The 8,641-nt window shown below is 39.5% G+C and overlaps 1 pseudogene; it reads right to left on the bottom strand.

The window, feature by feature from the left end:
• Positions 1-328: 328 nt before the first annotated feature.
• LOC112607317 lies at positions 329-1,331 on the bottom strand (annotated as a pseudogene).
• Positions 1,332-8,641: the final 7,310 nt, after the last annotated feature.

Below are 8,641 nucleotides of genomic sequence, written 5' to 3' on the forward strand. Positions count from 1 at the left end.
TTAACAAAAAAAATTGGTATATGCCCAATTTCTCTACTAATTTGTGTGAGTCAAACATTCAGTTAATGTTTCCACTTGAAAAATATGCAATAGAAAACCGGACACCATATTTCACTATCTCAGTTAATATTCACCATTACAGCAGCTGCAATTCAGGATACAGCATTACCAGTGCTGCCCAGAGTCAGTTCATACTGAAATTAAGTTCCTAACACCAAGTAAATGGTTGCAACTACCGTTGGCTAGTGTACATATGAAATAAAATTTCTAGCAGCAAAAAATGCAGCTCCGATCATCTGCTCTGCTTCTTCTGTTCCTCAGCTCATGCTTAGAAACCTGTGGAGGTTTGGGCCTGCTAACCCTGCCCACTGGAAGAGGTGGTCTGCTGGGCTACTTTCAGCTTTAACATTGTCCAATAAAACGTTCAGTCATTTTGGTGGTTCAGGGTCCTCAAAAGAATGCGGAATAGCTGTCTGAGATACACCTCATCCAGGACTTCCTCAAAGTGTAGCCCGCGATTACTGTTGGCAAATTCTGCAGGAAATTTGCCGCAATTACAGCACATGGCAAATTCTGCAGGAAACCCCTTACATAAAACTTCAACAGGAGTGGGCATCCTCTTTTCACTAATCTTTTCATATTTTGGTTTCTTTGTTGCAGACCTGAGTCCTTGCCATGGCAAGCTGGTTCTATTAAAATACATCAAAACAGCCTAAGGATTCCACGTCATTTCTGTAACTGCTCAATACCAAGATGTGCATTGATGCTGGCACATCAGGCAGTGCTAGTGAGGTTTTTATCTTATCTGCACAGTATGTGTTGCCTTGTCCTGCTGTTGTTGTATTTTTTGACTAAACCAGAATCAATAAAGAATAACTCACTACAGTGATGCCCAATCCCTTTAGGGAGTTATCTGTTTTAATGTCTCTGTGTATAAAACTGTTTGTATGCACATACTCAATTTTATTGATAGTCTGGTCAGCTAACATATGTACAGTTTTCATTGTCAACCTTCTTGAAGAGAAATTGAAGCGGTCTTCGAGGCTAGGTCCCAGAAAGTCTATGACTGGTACATTGCAGTCTTTTTCCTGATCATACCACGGTGTGGGGGGGATGCCAACCCTACCTTGAAGAATCTTACAGAGTTTGCTTTCCTACAGCAACTGGGGATGCCTGGTCTTTTGAGATTCTAGCTTCACTGCCATTTCCTGGCCATTGGTGATGTTGATGGCCAGATAAAGGTCCCAGAAGGAGCCAGACCGGATCTTCCTTACTAGTTTATGTTTCCCTCAAACAATAAATTTGGCCTTGGATCCGCTGCTGCTTGCCATCCTGAGAGATGAAGATGGAGGCTGAGGCCAAGCCCAGATGCCTCTGAGAGAAGGACGGAGGTCTCTGGGGCTCCTCCACGGTGGAAGGTGGCAGGAAACGGGACATGGAACACGGAGGTCTCCCTCATATTCGCGGCCCAGAATTAACTGAGGGGGAACCTGATCACCGCTGCTCAGTCAGGTTTCTTGTTGCCAGACTCAGTTTGTAAAGGAGTTCTTGCAGTTACAAGGCTGGGTCACTTGTTTCTGGGCGGCGCCACTGCCTTGCTGTCTCAGCAATGTGCAGGCTGGAAAACGGGGTGCAGTGAGCTAGGGCAGGGATACTATTGCCACCATTGCCACCACTGCCAGTGGCTCCAGCCCGGAAGGACCCCTGTCCCTCTGCCGACGCCGCCATCTTGTTACTCCAGCTCCAGCCCGATAGTTTCACTCTGAATTTTCTTAGAACATTACACTTTCTTAAAACCCTTTTTATATTTTCCTTATCTTCACCTCATTCTCTTAATGGAAGGTAATTCGTTGAAAAAAAGGCTGATGTTTTCATTGTGTCCCTGCCCATTCTCGAAGGTTTACCAGTTGATTTGTAGAAACTTGTTCAACAGGGGAAATGTTAGGTTACACGCAATAGAATAGAAAAAGTGGCACTTAGTGCTTTTGAAGGTAAGCGTCCCTTCTTTCAGTAAGAGTTCTCTCACTTTGCAAGTCTGAGGGGAAGCATAGTCACTATGTATGCTAAAGTGGTTTGGTTGTGTCCCCACCCAAATCTCATCTTGAATTGTAGCTCCCATAATTCTCACGTCTTGGGAGTGATCCTGTGGGAGATAATTGAGTCATGGGGGCGGGTGTTTCCCGTGCTGTTCTCGTGATAGTGAATAAGTCTCACAAGATATGATGGTTTTAAAAAGGGAGAGTTCCCCGCACATGCTCTCTTACCTAGCACCATGTAAGACCCCGACTTTGCTCCTCATTCGCCTTCTGCCAGGATTGTGAGGCCTCCCCAGCCATGTGGAACTGTGAGTCAATTAAATCTCTTTCCTTTTTAAATTACCTGGTTTCAGGTGTGTCTTTATTAGCAGCGTGAGAACAGACTAATACATGGTTAAACCCAAGAAACCATAGTGAACTCTCAAAGAAAATATATTTATCAGACTGTCTCAGTATATGTGGACAACATGTTAGTCAAGTATCCCCTGGACTTTTGTATGAACAAATTGAAAGTAGACTGAGCTTACTCCCACTTAGTGAGTAGGTGGGATCTGCAAGGCTAGAAATTGCAAAAGTAATCAGACACCAATTTAACTCTTAGAAGTTAATTCGCTCATGAAATGGATGCAGCCTAATTATTGCATAAATTATTATTTCTTCAAGTAGCTGTTACAATCTTAAGTGTAATTCCTATTATGCCAATGACGATTTATGTGGGTATACATCTCCAAAATTATTATGAAAGACAGGGAAAATAAGATTCAAAATACAAGTATGTGCTTTCTAGCAATTTATCCAGAAATCTGTTAATGGTCAAAACAAATTTAATCAAAGTCCTTTTTTACTACTCTTTTAGTTCTGGCACTTCTTACTACTGATAATAGATCTTGTTGTATTGGCATAACTAATATCTGTTGGGCATTCTTGGAGAGGTAAGTGGAGAGGGACTTATAAGGATCTGTGTGGTTAGACAGCTGTCTGGACTATTTCAATAAACCCTGCCTGCGAGGGTCCTTTGTTGGGTCTTGGGGAGCTGATAAAAGTGAATAATTCTTAAGCCATTTTATACAACAGAACATGAGTAGGTATTTGTTGGGATTTGGTTTAAGGCTGAGGACATGCAACTAGTCAGTTTCAGAATCACATACTGCATTGTGGAGAATTTTGGAGATTCAATCTATTTCAGAAAGGAGACCAAATTACCTACTCTCTGAATTGTCTCATAAAGAATTTTAATCCTAGAGATCAATTGAAAAGGAAATCAACTTCTGCTTCCCTATTTCATATTAATGGTCCTTGAAGTTAAGGTAATATAAATGTATTATTTCCCATTTAAATCATGGCAATGAAAATAGTTTCTGACACAGAATAGCGGAATATATGCTAAATAAGAGTTAGCTTTATTATTTTTATTTTTGTGTGTGCTTTCTCAACTGAATTCAATTTCAGGTAAAATGCAGAGAGAGCCTTAGCCTATCACCCTGCAACTAGATTCTGTGGGTTCTGCAGCGAAGTTGATAAAAGACAGTGCCCTATCTTTAGGCACAGCCTAGTTCTCCTCTGTGGTCTTGGGAAAGAAAACTAGGTTTCCAGGCCACACAGCTTTCAAAAATAGAATGCCTATGGTGATGTGGAAGAATGTATATAGATACAATGCATGGGACAAAATCATTTTTATAGAAATCTCTGAGGATTAGAGCCAGAACCCCTCAGAAAACTCTATCTTAAAGGCTACACAACTAGAGCTTCTGTTTGTTTTCTTCCCTGGCTTTAAGGCTCAGCTTGAGGTCATAAGCGCCCATCAGGTCCCCCAGTGTCTTCTGTTACCGAGCTCTCCTAGGGCCCTGCTGTCGATGTAAGAGCAAATCTACATACTATTTACATGGAAGGTTAGCGTAGTCTTTCTATAAAAAGGTACCAGTGCCTGTTGCACACTTGGATCTTTATGACTTAATATCTGTAAATATACCTGTCTATGTGACTATACATATGTAAATGTACTTAACACAGTCCCAGCAAAAGAATATATACATATAATTCTATAGACAGAGTATGTCATAGGATAATATATTGAGATATAAAATTATATTTTCCTCTATATTTTTCCCTGACTTTGCCAAGAACTATGTATCTCCGAGTCTCAGAGTTGTCTTCAGGACTTCAGTTGAAATCTACATGAAGGCACTATCTCTTTCCAACTTTTGGAAAAGCATGAGCTCATAGGAAGAGGTTGTCAGATGTCTTCAACTAAGAGGGGAAAGGAAAAAGTTTTTGGGGAGGCATGAGAGAGGGAGAGGTTTCCTTGAACTGGAAAGAGCAACATCTGGGCTGTTTCCAGCAGGCATAAAGACCCATGCTCTACTTCTAGGTCCTTGGAAACCCCTTGGGTAGTTGTGAGGTGGGCCTAGGGAGGCAGGATCCCACAGATCTGGATCCTTAGAGTGTGTGAGTGAGGAAAAATGGAAACTCACACGTTGTCTTCTCCAAAACTCCAGTAGGTGGCAGAATGGAAATTTAAACCCAGGTCTCGTTCCAAAGTCAATGCACGTTCCAATCTCAGTGCTTTTTAGTTGTAGTGAGTGAAGACAGTTATCTTGTATGTGGAAGGGGGATGTGTAGGGGATGTATTTTTCAAGTATTCTCCAAAGGATGTGATAGACAAAGTGCAGAATTTGGAATTAAATGATATAGGTTTGAATCACAGCCTAGTAACCTTGGGTGTTATCAGCAAAAAGGAAATAACCATGCTTACACTATTTATTTATGATATAATTGAACTGATAAGTATTTTGTGAATTGAATGACTACATATGTTGTTTTTACTGCCTTCTGACCTTTAAGACTGTTTCTCATTCTCAGGTACTACACAGCAATAAAAGGTAAACAGGAATTCATAGACATATAACTCATTTTCTTAGTCTATGGCATTTTCTTGAACTAAAAAAAGAAATTTGTCTCTAGAATATTAATCAAAATACTACCTGTATACATGTATTACAAATTCTATATACTCCCATTCACTATACTCTAAGCGGCTTGATTACAAATGTTGAATTACCAGATGTACACAGAAACAGAATATAGAACTGGAAACAGCATTCTTATGTGAAAACAAAATTGATTTTTGTATAAGGCAGATTTGGATTCAAAAACTGATTTTGCAACTTTTGAGACTTATATTCTTGGGTATGTTAACCTCTCTAATGCTGTCTTCTCATCTATACAGTGGAAATAATAACATTAATATCCACCATGACAGTTTTGAGGATAATTAAATCCCCAAATGCAAATGTACATCATGCTTGTCACATAATAGCAGCTCAATAAATGTTGATTTCTCTTAGAGTGGAAAGACACCTAAAATCACCTACTTTATTCCTCTTACATTGCAGATAAGGAAATTGAGCCCCTAAATTTTCATTTGCTTTTATATCATTGGGAGCAAAACTTTTTGGAACTGCGGCTCAAGTGTCTTGATTAGAATGTTTCAACACACTAAATATTGATACTAAATGATTTTCTGGAACATAAATTAAATATGAATCTTGAGGAAATTGTTATAATGCAATGAGGTAAAGCAAGTCCATTGGAATATAATTTTCTGTTAAATGCACATCATGAACCAACACAATGAGTTACCTTCTTTACTAATTTTGGAATCTTGCCTGAGAGGCAGCCATATGATAAAGTGTTATATTGTCATCATCATCACTTTCATTGCCATGAGTTAAATGTGATTCTAAGAATAAATGCAAAGGCAGCAGATTCCTTAGTTGCATAAATCATGGCCAGGAAGTCGTGCATCATAATTCCTACCTTTAGTTTTATCTTAGGAAAGTTAAAATGTTCCCTTAATCATGAGGATTCTTGATGAATATAGTTATATTAAGAATCAGCTTCCTGTCATGCTGTGATCTGTCACTTACGAGGACCGTACCCCAGGGTGGAATCTTCCACAGAGCAACTCTTTTTTCTACTGACCTACGGGGATTATGTGACTTATGTGGATCCTCACGTGCCTCTCTTTGGTAAATTCTTGAAAGGCCAGGGTGTTTATAGCCAATATTTTTTGCCCCTTTATGAAGCACCTTTATTCTATTTCAGAAATGCTTTAGACATTTACTTTTTGCGCAGGGTAAATTAGCGAAGTATGCTAACAGTTTAATTTGTTGTTGATAATCTGATTACTTTCAAAATAGATTTGCTGCTAAAACTGAATAATTATTCATGACTGAATTAATTGATTAATGGGTTTTGAGGATAATTTTCTCAATTGTTATATTTATTTAATGAAATTTAATGCTCATAACCTCATAATTAGAAAATTACTTCATATTCTTCCCTCTACACTATAACTCAGAAAAGACCATCTTTCCTACTGTAATCAAACCCTGTAATTTCCTAGATATGACATGTTCTCTCATATCTTAATGCCATTGCCTATGCTCTTTCTTTCCTCTTCACACTTGGCCTGATAAACTTCTACTACTACTTCACACCAAGGATCAAACATTGCTGCCTTGCCAAACTTATTGTTCATTCAACAAAAGTTTAATAAGCATTGACTAAGTCAGGGGCTTGATGCTGGGCATCGTCCAACGTGCCCATGTGGGGTGCATTTCAGTGGACAGCTACAGTGTGCTGTGTGTGAATGGAAGCACATAAAAGGAGGAATGAACACAGCCAGTGGGCAGAGTTGGCAAGGTCTCAGAACGTCCCCAAAGGTGATAACCCCTGAGCTGGGTCTTTAAGTGCAAGACAAACGGGAGAACAGTGTGATCATTTTCATCAGGAACCATTTGATTGGAAGGCAATCTTTCCATTTGATTGGAATGTCAAACTGAATTAAAGGGAGGATTATTTTAAAGAATCAGAAGAATCTGATGGAATCCATTAATGAGAAGCACTTTGAAGGGAGGCATTGGGCAAGTGGAGTTAGATTACTTTGAACACTCTACCAACTTTCCTCACTGGTCTCTAACCCATTTCTCACTACTCACTACTATCATTCCTGTTACCATCTGGGTGGGGCAGAGCATTCAACTGTTGCAATTCAGCCAGGTGCATGACTAATTTCTAGACACATCTTGGGTAGTCTGAATGTGAATAACAGGTTGCAGGCCTTTTCTTTTCTTTTCTTTTTCCTTCCTTCCTTCCTTCCTTCCTTCCTTCCTTCCTTCCTTCCTTCTCTTCTTTTCTTTCTTTCCTTCCTTCCTTGCTTCCTTCCTTCCTTCCTTCTTTCTACCTTTCTAATTATACTTTAAGTTCTAAGACACATGTGCAGAACATGCAGGTTTGTTATATAGGTATACATGTGCCATAGTGGTTTGCTGCACCCATCAACCCGTTATCTACATTAGATATTTCTCCTAATGTTATCCCTTTCCTTGCCCCACCTGCCAATAGGCCCTGGTGTGTGATGTTCCTGTCCCTGTGCCGATGTGTTCTCGTTGTTCAACTCCCACTTATGAATGAAAACATGAGGTGTTTAGTTTTCTGTTCCTGTGTTAGTCTATGGAAAATGATAGTTTCTAGCTTCATCCATGTCCCTACAAAGGACATGAACTCGTTCTTTTTTATGACTGCAGAGTATTCCATGGTGTATATGTGTCACATTTTCTTTATCTAGTCTATCATTGATGGGCATTTGGGTTGGTTCCAAGTCTTTGCTATTGTGAATAGTGCTGCAATATACATATGTGTGCATGTGTCTTTATAGTAGCATGATTTATAATCCTTTGGGTATATACCCAGCAATGGGATTGCTGGGTCAAATGACATTTCTGGTTCTGGAACCCTGAGGAATCGCTACACTGTCTTCCACAATGGTTGAACTAATTTACACTCCCACTAACACTGTAAACGTGTTCCTATTTCTCCGCATCCTCTCCAGCATCTGTTGTTTCCTGATTTTTTAATGATCGCCATTCTAACTGGTGTGAAATGGTATCTCACTGTGGTTTTGATTGCATTTCTCTGCTGCAATTCAGCCAGGTGAATGATTAATTTCTAGACACATCTTGGGTAGTCTGAATGTGAATAACAGGTTGTAGGCTTTTTCTTTTCTTTTCTTTTCTTTTTCCTTCTTTCCTTCTTTCCTTCTTTCCTTCTTTCCTTCCTTCCTTCCTTCCTTCCTTCCTTCCTTCCTTCCTTCCTTCNCTTTTCTTTTTTCCTTCCTTCCTTCCTTCCTTCCTTCCTTCCTTCCTTCCTTCCTTCCTTCCTTCCTTCCTTCCTTCCTTCCCTCCCTCCCTAGACACATCTTGGGTAGTCTGAATGTGAATAACAGGTTGTAGGCCTTTTTTTTCAGATGTTTGTAAGCTTTTTTACAGATGTTTGTTGGCCACATAAATGTCTTCTTTTGAGAAATGTCTGCTCATATCCTTTGCCCACATTTTGATGGTTTTTTTTTTTTTCTTGTAAATTTGTTTAAGTTCCTTGTAGATGCTGGATATTAGCCCTTTGTCAGATGGATAGATTGCAGAAACTTTCTCCCATTCTGTTGGTTGACTGTTCACTCTGATGATAGTTTCTTTAGCTGTGCAAAAGCTCTTTAGTTTAAATAGATCCCATTTGTCAATTTTGGCTTTTGTTGCCATTGCTTTTGG

The sequence above is a fragment of the Theropithecus gelada genome, chromosome 14, assembly GCF_003255815.1.
Source record: "Theropithecus gelada isolate Dixy chromosome 14, Tgel_1.0, whole genome shotgun sequence".
In the NCBI taxonomy this organism is placed as follows: domain Eukaryota; kingdom Metazoa; phylum Chordata; class Mammalia; order Primates; family Cercopithecidae; genus Theropithecus; species Theropithecus gelada.